The sequence below is a fragment of the Pseudorasbora parva genome, chromosome 14 (genome assembly GCF_024679245.1).
Source record: "Pseudorasbora parva isolate DD20220531a chromosome 14, ASM2467924v1, whole genome shotgun sequence".
Classification (NCBI taxonomy): domain Eukaryota; kingdom Metazoa; phylum Chordata; class Actinopteri; order Cypriniformes; family Gobionidae; genus Pseudorasbora; species Pseudorasbora parva.
In genome coordinates this window covers 16,509,148-16,522,648 of record NC_090185.1, presented here as the reverse complement: position 1 = coordinate 16,522,648, position 13,501 = coordinate 16,509,148, and the positions used below count along the sequence as shown (strand labels likewise).

Sequence of the window (13,501 nt, the reverse complement as noted above, 5' to 3'; positions counted from 1 at the left end):
TACACTTTCTGCGCAAGTTGAATAAGGAAGGTGGTCCAATGGAAGTATATAGTATACTTATAAAGTTTTAAATATGTATATACACAGAGTTAGCCTAGAAATCTAGACGCACCCTAGCGGCAGCAAATCTAATCTGCCCGCAAGTGTCGTCTAGGAACTCTCAATACCCTTCTGAGCTGTATTCCTCAGAATCTGGACGGCCCAATCACATCATGTATAGAGTCGGTGGGCGGGGCCATAATGACGACGGCCGAGTTGCGTTTGCGTGCTTCTAGTAAACAGAGAAACTGGCGAACGGCGGCGGTCTTTCGAATCAGCTTTGACCGCGACTCTGGAAGACTTGGAGTTCAGCTTTTCTCTGAGAAAAGAACAAAGAACAGCACTGAAGTCATTCTTATAAGGGAAGATGTGTTCGGAGTTTAGCTGACCGAATACGGCGAATGTTTAATCAGTCAGCTCTGGTGTAGCGCTATCCTATCGCGTGCAGAGGGAGTTTGAAAGACAACCATTTATCCCGCCCCTCAGATTGAGCCCTGTCTATGGTGAGTTTCCAGACCAAACATCTTGATGTGGGTTTGGCTTGTCAGGCTAACACAGAGTAGCATCATAACATCATTTTCAAAACACTCAGTATCTAATATTATAAACAGCACTGAGTTACCGCAGCGGCAACTGTGTCATAATAAAAGCTCAATTTTTTGTCTCTCATTAGCAATAAAACTCTATAAAAAAACTTACTGGCTACAAGGATAAGCGCTACGTATTTGGAACCCTTAAAAGGTTATATATAGAAGTATAGTTGAGTATACTCTGTATACACTTTTTATGCTAAAAGGGTTCGGTATAAAGGTATAATGACAAAAAAGAACCCTTTTGGCACTTAAAAAGGGTTAACTGCAAACCAAAAATGCATTTCTTATCAAAGAAAAAAATTCATTTCTTATCAAAAATTATCTTAATTTTGAGTTATTTTCCCCCAAAATAAGACAATTCCTTTTGCTTGTCTAAATACTTCTTGTTTTAAGAATGTTTAGATGTTTGGACTCGAAACAAGACAGAAATACTAATACCTTTTAGGGGTTCCAAACACGTAGCGCTGATAGAACCTTTTAAGGTTCTCTATAGAACCTTTTCTTCAAAGCACACTGCCAGACACTTTAAAAAATTTCTTCGTCCGGTCCGGTTACGTCTTCACAACGTAACTGTGTTAGCTGGGAATAAAACAGCTTGTAGCCTAAGCTATTTCATGTAGCATTACATTTACCTCAGGCAAGTCAATCAACCATTCACAGCTGGTTAGTTCACTATAGAAATTAACTATTTAGCTCACTGCACTATATTAGCCTATATATATTTATTATAGTCTACTTAAAGGGTTACTTCGGCGATTTAACATAAGCTTTGTAGCTTTAAATATTTCAGTTCTGTGTTGGTGAAACTGCATTTGGAAAGTTTTGTTGACAAATGCATGCGCTACTCAAAAGACTAATATCAGCTGGTTGACCGATTAACACTGCGAGTAGACTGAGAATTATCATTCTTGTTTGTTACATCTAGATATTAGTTTTATTTTCCCATGCCATGAGCAATCAGAACTACTGTCACTACATCCCATGATTTTAGCAACTCAGAAAGAGACAAAAACAAACAATTGAACATCACAAATTTGATTTATTTTTAAAAGCAAACAATATAAAACTTGATTCATGTTTTAAATGCAGACAAATTATTGATTTAAATTGATTTGATTAAATTTATTTATATGAATATGTGAGCAAATCATGTTTTAAAGTCAGAGAGTCATTATTTCATTACAATCTGTCAGAATGTTGCTATTTAGGAGTATGCAGAGTATATGATCCTGAAGAGTAGCAGCAGGGCCGTCGGTCTGAAGAGACGTCATTCTTCTGTCATGCTCAGGAAACTTCACGTCAGACCTCTAAACAAATGATAAAAGACATACATTAGCTGCTAATTTTACAAATATTTGTTTTTTTTGTTTTTTACACCGGTAAACTTGATATTTACTTGATAAATTGCTTTTGCATAAACATATTAACATTATTAATAATATATACATCTCAGTTGTATCAATGTATTGCAGTTTAACACTTACCAGTGGTGTCCAGTCTGATACCGTCACTGATCTTTAGAGCAAAGTCTGGTTGTATACAGTAATAAGTGCCTAAATCATCAGCAGTAACATCATTAATAATCATTTGGCTTCTGCTTCCCTCTGAATATTTGTTTCGGAGACTTTCGTCGTAATATTCAGCCTTTTCAGATCCAAACGTTCGCAGTAACATCACTGGACGAGATGATGATGGTTTTATGACAAACCATATAGCAGCTTTACATTTAAACTCACAGGCTAAAGTCACGCTCTGTCCTACAGTCACCTGTTGATCAGTCAAACCTTCTGTGTGTTGAGACCACACAAACACACCTGAACAATCAGAAAACATCATTCAGATTATCTGATCATGACAGGAACACACTGAACCACACAACATGACATGAAATAAACTTACAGAGGAGTAAAAGCAGTGCAGTCTTCATTCTGGGATCTTGTTGAATGTGTCCAGGCTGATCTTGTGTGCAGGTTTATGTGTGTAACTTTATAGTAAATCTTAGAGGAAGTTCTTCTGCTGAGCTTCAGAAAATACAAAAAACTAAACAAATGACTCACTGAAATGATGAAAGAAAAAATGTGGAAATACACTGCAAAATATAATGCATAATACATTTCCATGAGAAACTAGTGCTTCTATTTTTCAATGTACTGCATATGCATTTATCATGTGCGGTTATATATTATAAAATATTTAGAAATGTAGACAAAAATAGCATTACATATATTTGTTTTATCCACTTTACCAGACAGCATTAATGTTTTATCCTTCACTATACTGTAAGTTTCACAAACATGTTTCCATATTAATGTGAATGCATGTACACATACACACACATTCACTGAATGAGTTACAGCAAATTTCTAGTTCCCAGCATGCTTTGCATCTGGCTGTTAAAGGAAAGTTGAATTTTAAAATTACAGTGCATTCGGAAATTCTACACACAATACCCCATAATGACAACGTGAAAGAAGTGTGTTTAAAATCTTTGCAAATTTATAATTAAAAATAAAAAGCAAAAATATATCACTTGTACATAAGTATTCACAGCCCTTGCTCAAATCTTTGTTGAAGCACATTTGGCACTAATTACATTTTTAAGTTTTTTTGAGTATGATGCTAGGAGCTTGGCACACCTATTTCTGGGCAGTTTCTCCCATTATTCTTTGCAGGACCTCTCAATCGCCATCAGGTTGGATGGAAAGCATCAGTGCACAGCCATTTTAAGATCTCTCCAGAGATGTTCAATCAGGGGTTTAAGTCTGGGCTCTGGCTGGGCCACTCGAGGACATTCAGAGTTGTCCCGTAGCCACTCCTTTGTCATCTTGGCTGTGTGCTTGGGGTCATTGTTCTATTGGAAGATGAACCTTTGCCTCAGTCTGTGGTCTAGAGTGCTCTGGAGTAGGTTTTCATCAAGGATGTCGCTGTAAATTGCTGCGTTCATCTCCCCAGTTCCTGCTACTGAAAAAAATCCCCACAGCATTATGCTGCCACCACCATGCCTCACTTTAGGGATGGTATTGGTCAGGTGATGAGCGGGAACTGGATTCCTCCAGACATGATGCTTGCCATTCAAACCAAAGAGTTCAATCTTTATTATTTAATTTACCATACAGGCCTTGTTAGAGGAGTGCTGCAGAGATAGTTGTTCTTCTGGATGGTTCTCCTCTATCCACAGAGAAATGCTGGAACTCTGTCAGAGTGACCATCCGGTTCCTGGTCACCTCCCTGACTAGGGCCCTTCTCCCCCAATCCCTCAGGTTGTGTGCTTGGGGTCATTGTTCAGTTGGAAGATGAACCTTTGCCTCAGTCTGAGGTCTAGAGTGCTCTGGAGTAGGTTTTCATCAAGGATGTCGCTGTAAATTGCTGCGTTTATCTCCCCAGTTCCTGCTACTGAAAAAAATCCCCACAGCATTATGCTGCCACCACCATGCTTCACTTTAGGGATGGCATTGGTCAGGTGATGAGCGGGACCTGGATTCCTCCAGACATGATGCTTGCCATTCAAACCAAAGAGTTCAATCTTTATTTGATTTACCATACAGGCCTTGTTAGAGGAGTGCTGCAGAGATAGTTGTTCTTCTGGAAGGTTCTCCTCTCTCCACTGAGAAATGCTGGAGCTCTGTCAGAGTGACCATCGGGTTCTTGGTCACCTGCCTGACTAGGGCCCTTCTCCCCAATCACTCAGCTTGACCAGACGGCCAGCTTTAGGAAGAGTCCTGGTGTTTCCAAACTTCTTCCATTTATAGATGATGGAGGCCACTGTGCTCATTGGGACCCTCAATGCTGCAGAAATGTTTCTGTACCCTTCCCCAGATCTGTGACTCAATACAATCCTGTCTCGGAGGTCTACAGAAAATTCCTTGGACTTCATGGCTTGGTTTGTGCTCTGACTCAAACCAGGTTTGTAAGGTCCCTCTGTTAACTGTGGGACCTTATATAGACGGGTGTGTGCCTTTCCAAATCATGTCCAATAAACTGAATTTACCGCAGGTGGACTCCAATCAAGTTGTAGAAACATCTCAAGAATGATCAGTGGAAACAGAATGCACCTGAGCTTAATTTTGGCGAAATTTGGTGAACATTTTTTCATTTCTTTCCTTTCCTTTTTTTATACATTTGCAAAGATTTCAAACAAACGTCTTTCACATTGTCATTATGGGGTATTGTTTGTAGAGTTTTGAGGAAAATAATAAATTGATTCCATTTTGAAATAAGGCTGTAACATAACAAAATGTGGAAAACATGAAGCGCTGTGAATACATTCTAGATGCACTGTAAGTCTTATTTCACATGTTTTGCTCAATATTAATTTAGGGGGGCTCTGTTACTGTTTTAAGTTGGATTATTTTGTAATTAAAAAAGTTTTCTGGTATGTTTGAGTTTTGGGGTTATCATTGTGCTGTAGAGTAGAGCCTGTGGTTAAGTTGATATTTTTCAATGAAAAGTGGTAATTCCATATGTATTATTCAATATTTTTTAATATATTAATACAATGTATTATTCTGTATATTTTTAAATATACCGGTATATCATTTAATATATTTATCATTCATATATAGCAGGGGTGGTGAACCTGGAAATAAAGGAGTTGGGTGATTAATTTACCCTAAACAATTGTGTAACCACCACATGAGCTTGATTTGAAATCTAGATGCTGTTTTCACTTCTGTTTTGTTTATTTTTGGCCCAGACCATATTTCATCAACTTTTTACTTTTTAAAAATCTGCTGCGTATTTTGCCACATTTGGTTTATTTCCTCTTATTAATTTCTTCTGTTAATTTATACCAACAAAACAAATATTTATGGGTTAAATGCTCTTTGGATTTGTAATAATTATGTTTGTGATATCTGTCAGTGTTATGTTTGGTTTGGGTTAGTCATCTAAACTAAATTAAAAAAGCATAATTTGTTAATTTTACAGAAGACCATGAACAGTTTTAAAAGAAAGAATCCCAATGTGTTGACCTGCTTAAAAAGTGGTTTGATGAAATATCTAAGGAAAAAAACAAAAACAAAAAAAACAAGAGGGAGTGAAAATTGTTAAAGTTGCCAACTTGCAGCCATAGTTGGCTAACAATGCTTTTGGGAAACGCACCCCACGCGGTTACACAATTGTTTAGGGTAAATGAATCACCCAAACCCTTTATTTCCAGGCATTACTTTATGGAAATTAATGCATCACTTTTCCTCAAAGGAAAATTGACTTGGACTGAACCAAATACATCATAAACACTTAGTAACTTAACCCATTCAACAACAACACAATAAAACACAATAAAAGCTATGCCTTATTGTCACAAACTTAGCAAAAATGCTATATAAATAAACAAAATGTCTTATATAATTGCTCTTCAATGCATATAAAGTGTGTCAAGAAGAAATAATGGAAATGCCAAAGACGCTTTAATATATTATATGTTTTATTAGACAGGTAAGCAACTGTTTGAATACATTTATAGACAAATCATTCTAATCATTGTTCTATAGCTCAACACAGTTAGTCTTATTGTTTACATCTTTTTTTTAAATCTTTTTTTTTTTTTACCATGCCTAATATCGATCTAGCTCACTGCAGTGCAACAAGTGTTTCATAGCAGACGCCGAGCGAACGCACAGAGTAACATCATAACATAACCTTCAACACACTCAAATGTACCTACACTCAAAAAAATGACTCTTTGAATGAACATTAAAAAATCATGGAAAGTATTTCCACATGATTAACTTGCTTTTTTTCAGCATTATGCAATTCTGTTATTACAATTTAATGTACTTACGTTGGGTCAACTTAATTTATTAAGGTTGATTCAACTTATTTACTATGGTTGGGCACAGCTTAATTTAATAGTGTCAACTCAACTACACAAATTTGTTGTAATCTTGTTGTATTAACTTAAAATCATTTAGTCAAAACTACTACAAAAATCATGTCATTCCAATTAGATAAAGTAGGATAGAGAGGGATAGAACTGATGGCCATATTTATCTATGGGAACTGCAGCACATTAATTAGTTATCTTTATTTCTATATAAACTAGTCAACAACACTTGATCACTTGCTAATTTTAACATGCAAGTAATGACCAAAGTAAAGCATTTCTCATCACTGGCATTAGCACAGTTACAGATCATTGAGAACAGCACAGCCTAACCACAAGGTCTACTCTTCACCATAATGGTAACCTCAAAAAAATCAACACAACATAACTTAACTTAACATTTTACAAATTTTATTTCATTGAACCTAATAAAATTGAGTAAAATGACACTTAAGTAAAAAACTAAAGATTTGTGTTGTTTCAGCTTATTTAAATAAATAAGAATCATTTAGAATCATTTTTTTTGATATGATAGAACAGAGCCGCATTACCCCACATACACATGAGTGGAAGAAGCGAAAGCGGTCATCTATGGCATAATAAAAGCTCTGTGAAATTAAGCCGTCATCAAGGTATGCCTTTGTTTTTAATAAGTGGCGAAAAATTACATATTGTAGCTTTAAGCCTATACAGTAAATATGCAGTCGTTTTTTTTTTTTTTTCCCAGATGTTTTCAAATATATCTTCAAAGTAAAACAAAAAAGTCTTATGAGTTTGGAATAACATGAGGGTGAGGAATTGATGACAAACATATTTTGTAACTGTTCATTTTTGGGTGAACTAACCTAAGTCGGGTGAGTCATTTGTTTAGTTTTTTGTATTTTCTGAAGGTCAGCAGAAGAACTTCCTCTAAGATTTACTATAAAGTTACACACATAACCCTGCACACAAGATCAGCCTGAACACATTCAACAAGATCCCAGAATGAAGACTGCACTGCTTTTACTCCTCTGTAAGTTTATTTCATGTCATGTTGTGTGGTTCAGTGTGTTCCTGTCATGATCAGATAATCTGAATGATGTTTTCTGATTGTTCAGGTGTGTTTGTGTGGTCTCAACACACAGAAGGTTTGACTGATCAACAGGTGACTGTAGGACAGAGCGTGACTTTAGCCTGTGAGTTTAGATTAAAAGCTGTAGTATGGTTTGTCATAAAACCATCATCAGCTCGTCCAGTGATGTTACTGCGAACCTTTGGATCTGAAAAGGCTGAATATTACGACGAAAGTCTCCGCAGCAAATATACAGAAGGAAGCAGAAGCCAAATGATTATTAATAATGTCACTGCTGATGATTTAGGAACTTATTACTGTATAAAAGCCGGCTTTGCTCTAAAGATCAGTGACGGTATCAGACTGGACACCACTGGTAAGTGTTAAACTGCAATACATTTATACAACTGAGATGTATATATTATTATTTCATCAACATTATTTTTCTAATGTTGTTATAAAATGTATATTTTTAGATAAAGTTATTTTTAAACTTGAAAAAAATAATGAATGTGCAAATGTGAAGCGTCTTTATAAATGATGACAAAGCGGGGTGAGCAGGACCTGAGGTGAAAGGTTACATGTTATAATGTATGTCTTTTATGATTAGTTTAGAGGTCTGACGTGAAGTTTCCTGAGCGTGAAATAAGAATGACGTCTCTTCAGACCGACGGCACTGCTGTTCCTCTTCAGGATCCGCTGACTGATCATCAATATCTAGAATTACGGCCATACTCTGCATATGAAATCGAGTAATATACTGACAGATTGATTGCTGTTTATTCTAATGATTGAATTGTTTGCTAAATAAACAAATTATGACTCTCAAGGACTTTAAAACATTTGAATTTATTTGCTCTTTTCTGTTTGTAATAAAATGACTAAACCTGTCTGCATTTAAAATATATAAACCACATTTTATAATAATGATTGCTTTCATAATAAACCAACTTTGTAATGTTTCTGACTGTTTGTTTGTCTCTCTGAGTTACACAGATCATGAGATGTAGTGGCAGTAATTAGTCCACTCGGCTCTCCTGATTGGTCATTTTGAAAATTAAAGGCATATCTGGATGAAACAGACAAGAATGATAAAACTTTTTGTCAGAAATTACAGTTGAAATTGGTCAACCAGCTTCATTTAAGAGTCATCTGAATATTAGTGCATTTGTGGACGGCTCTTTTCAAATACAGTTTCTCTTAAATATCAATCGACATTAAAAATATACAATAAATATATAAAAAAGGTTGGGCAGATCAAGTTCAATTTCTTCAATTTCTTAAGTCACAACCACATCTTAAGTTACAGTTTTGTGAGAGCCTTCATTCTTTGACTCTGGGTCTTTCATCTAAACATACATTGATGTAAAATGCCAAAAAGCCATTAAAAAGAAACAACTGTCATTGAGATCTCGTAACGGATTTCATAACAAAACAAAACGACAAACATTAAAATCTTGTAATCTTGTAAAATCTTGAACAAAGCCGACCATCATTGAAATAAAATGGAACAAAACTGACCAACACTGAAAACTGTCCATTATTGAAATCTCATAACTGAATATGTCATTGAAATCTTGTAACCAAACAAAAGAGACCATCAATGAAATCTGGCAATCGAATAAAGCTGTACATCTTTGAAATCTTGTAAATGAACAAAACTATTCATCATTGAAATCTCATGACCGTCATTGAAATCTTGTAACCGAACAAAATTGTCCATCATTGAAATCACTTAACTGAATAAAACCAACCTTCATTGAAATTATTAACCAAAACTAACTGTCAAACCAGAATAAAGCAGACCATCACTGAAATCTCATAACTACAAACTGGAACAATGTTGAATATTGTTGAAATCTTATAATGGAACAGAACCAACCATGAGCATGAACATCTCCAAAAGAACTGCAGACAAATGACAGATATAAATTCATTCATGTTTAATAAGAGAAATGTAATTTGTTTAGTTGATTTCATCTAAGGCTGTGGCTGAAGTCAGTTGTAGTTGTGGTTATCATCAGGTGTCTTTAATAATCGAACAATCCTCACTCAATTAATCACTTAATTATCTTATTAACTCTAACACTGCTTTGCCGTTACTTTAAACACCCTGCTGGAGGTTCACACATGAACACTGAGCGGTGTTAATTTGACATCTGGGATTTTTCTGTAGAGTTCAAGAGACTCGTGAATGGATTTGAAGCGTTTAAGTGGAGCAGCGAGGCAGGTCAGTTGATTTGTCACTCAAAGGGCATCATTATTATCTATTGTGAAGTTAGTAAATAAGCAGATACATATTCACATATTAGTGTGACAGAGGCCAGCTTGAAGTCATTTTGCAAAGTAAACCTCACATCTCTGATCCCAAGAGACGCTCTAGCGACTAACACTACACTGTAAAAAAAATGTTTTGTTGGTTTAACTTAAAAAAGTAAGTAACCTGGTTGCCTTAAAATTGAGTTTATTGAAATTAAAAATTTGAGTTGATACAATGAAGGAAATTAGTTTAATAAATAGAAACTCAAAATATCATTGGATCTGAACCACATAAAAAATATTGATAAATCACTATTTGGCATGTTTCACTGCGTCATCAGAAATAAAACACACAATTGCCCAATATGCTTACAAAATCTTTAAATAATATTTTAATAAAGGTTGTCGAATCAAAAAATGTTCATTGTATTAACTCAAAATTTTAATTTCAATGAACTCAAAATTTTAAGGCAACCAGGTAACTTTTTTTTTCTAAATATTTTTTTACAGTGTAGAGGTTGCAGCCTTTAGCCTCCTTATTAGAGCATTCAACTCTTATGCCAGCAGACCGGGGTTCGAGTCCCGCTTCGAGCAGGTGGTTTGAAGGAGTGGTTACAATTGCAAGAATTTTACTTTACTCAAGTACATATTTAAGTAAACTGTGTTTAAAAAAAAAAAAAAGTTACAGCCTGAAATGTTTAAGTTATTTCAACTTAGATTATACTAAACTGACTTTAAAAAATGAGTTGCATCTTGTATAGCTTAGACAAAAAAGTTTAACATTTCTTAAATTATTTTGATGAGTTTAAACAATGTAAAAACACATGTTGTCATAACATATTGAACATATATTGTTTTACAGTGTATATGTACTTTTAACAATATTATATTACAATATATTATACACTCACCTAAAGGATTATTAGAAACATACTAATACTGTGTTTAACCCCCTTTCGCCTTCAGAACTGTCTTAATTCTACGTGGCATTGATTCAACAAGGTGCTGAAAGCATTCTTTATAAATGTTGGCCCATATAGGATAGCATCTTGCAGTTGATGGAGATTTGTGGGATGCTCATCCAGGGCACGAAGCTCTCTTTCCACCACATCCCAAAGATGCTCTATTGGGTGGAGATCTGGTGACTGTGGGGGCCCTTTTAGAACGGTGAACTCATTGTCATGTTCAAGAATCCAATCTGAAACGATTCGAACTTTGTGACAATGTGCATTATCCTGCTGGAAGTAGCCATCAGAGGATGGGTACATGGTGGTCATAAAGGGATGGACATGTTCAGAAACAATGCTCAGGTAGGCTGTGGCATTTAAACGATGCCCAATTGGCACTAAGGGGCCTAAAGTGTGCCAAGAAAACATCCCCCACACCATTAGACCACCACCACCAGACTACACCGTGGTAACAAGGCATGATGGATCCAAGGTTCTCATTCTGTTTAGGCTAAATTCTGACTCTACCATCCGAATGTCTTAACAGAAATCGAGACTCATCAGACCAGGCAACATTTTTCCAGTCTTCAACTGTCCAATTTTGGTGAGCTCGTGCAAATGGTAGCCTCTTTTTCCTATTTGTAGTGGAGATGAGTGGTACCCGGTGGGGTCTTCTGCTGTTGTAGCCCATCCGCCTCAAGGTTGTGTGTGTTGTGGCTTCACAAATGCTTTGCTGCCTACCTCGGTTGTAACAAGTGGTTATTTCAGTCAAAGTTGCTCTTCTATCAGCTTGAATCAGTCGGCCCATTCTCCTCTGACCTCTAGCATCAACAAGGCATTTTCACCCACAGGACTGCAGCATACTGGATGTTTTTCCCTTTTCACACCATTCTTTGTAAACCCTAGAAATGGTTGTGTGTTAAAATTCCAGTAACTGAGCATGTGAAATACTCAGACCGGCCCGTCTGGCACCAACAACCATGAAACGCACAAAATTGCTTTCCCATTCTGACATTCAGTTTGGAGTTCAGGAGATTGTCTTGACCAGGACCACACCCCTAAATGCATTGACGCAACTGCCATGTGATTGGTTGATTAGATAATTGCATTAATGAGAAATTAAACTGGTGCTCCTAATAATCCTTTAGGTGAGTGTATTATAAGTACAATATTATGCTTTGGAATGTTATGAAGTAAAAGTTTTCTAAAGAAGAACACTGATTACTTGAGAGTAAAAATATTTCACTACTGTCTCAGCCCATTGTTCTGAACTGTAAAAAGTTATTTCAAAAATAAGCTTCCTGGTTGACTTAAAATGCTGAGTTCATTGAAATAAAATTAAAAAAAGTTAATACAATGAAAATTTTTGAGAATCAAAACCCTTTATTCAAATATTATTAAAAGATTGTGTAAGCATATTGGGTAATTGTGTGTTTTATTAGTGATGACACAGTGAAACTATGCTATTTTCATGATTTATGTTTTGATGTGGTTCAGACACAATAATATTTTGTATAGTTTATGTAGTTTCTATTTGTTAAACCAATTTGCTTCATTGTATCAACAAAAAATATATATATTTCAATAAACTCCAAATTTTAAGGCAACCAGGTTACCTTTTTAAGTTAAACCAACATTTTTGACCGTGATTTCCACTGCAATATACTGCTATAAAACACTACAGTGATTTACAATACATCTCACATGTCTTGTTGTGTATCCATTATTTCTTTCTTTTACAAAACACAAATGCAGATGTTATGCAGAACGGCAGCTACTATTCATTTTCATGGGGAAAAAATGCAATGCTAGTAAATTATGACTACCTTAACTTCTCTTTTGTGCTTAAAGTCATATGGTTTTGTTTCAACACAAGGCTGAGAGATGACACCATTTTTACTTAATTTTCTTCTTTTGTTTAAATTATTGTGAGTTTACGATTATTCCTGCCAGTTCTGACCAACGGAAAAAAAGTTACCAACAAACAAATTTATTGGAAAATGCAAATCTCTTGCAGTTAGTCAGAAATATCACACATGCATGAGTCACTGTCACTGCATCAGCAACGACACTTACTGCCTTTAAATAAAGCAACATGCAGCATAACGTCAACGTTTACTGGATCATCCTGGACTGAAGCGCAGGCTCTACTCTTCAGCACACAATAGTGACCCACAAAACAGACGAACCATTTACACCATTACACTTTACTAAACACTAACAGATCTCTCAAGACATCATCTTCACTTAACACAATCCAGACTTCATTTATTTCATACTAAAACTCATATTAATTGAAAATAATAAAGTATGTCACCATAATGGTGATCAGTGTTTGCTTTATTTGGGCTCTTGACCCATCGCGTCATAATGTTAGTTTTTCTCTACGACACCATATATAGCAATGAAGTCAAAGCATGTTAGCTATTGTTTTTAAATGATTAAAGTAACCTGGCCTGATCTAAAGTCACTAGTCTTTGTTTTGTCATAAATGCATTGAAGTTTTGTGTTACCAAGTCTGTGAAACTACAGCATGAGGGGACAAAATGTTTTGCAACAATCATTTATTGTGTGTAAATTTAAAACTGAGTTGTGGATAAAAGATTTTACTGTCTTATAAGGACACACAACCATCAAGAATCAGCATATGAATCTCCGCAATGGTGACAAATAAAGTTTCATGCTGCAATGCATGCTGGGTATGTGTACTGGTAAAGTACTGCGAGAGCGATTGGAGGGCAAACGACCCGTTATGCTTTTGAAACACTTGCAGTATTTTGATGTCATA

General features: G+C 35.6%; 2 long non-coding RNA genes across 2 annotated transcripts; one reads left to right on the top strand and one right to left on the bottom strand.

Moving 5' to 3' along the window:
- Positions 1-1,807: 1,807 nt before the first annotated feature.
- LOC137039519 (uncharacterized) lies at positions 1,808-2,607 on the bottom strand. Its single transcript, XR_010897680.1, has 3 exons — positions 2,532-2,607; positions 2,117-2,446; positions 1,808-1,939 (listed from the first exon to the last, which is right to left on the bottom strand). It is a non-coding gene; the product is annotated as an uncharacterized lncRNA (long non-coding RNA).
- Positions 2,608-7,372: 4,765 nt separating this feature from the next.
- On the top strand, positions 7,373-8,391 carry LOC137039461 (uncharacterized). Its single transcript, XR_010897658.1, has 3 exons — positions 7,373-7,468; positions 7,554-7,883; positions 8,118-8,391. It is a non-coding gene; the product is annotated as an uncharacterized lncRNA (long non-coding RNA).
- The last annotated feature ends 5,110 nt before the right edge of the window (positions 8,392-13,501 follow it).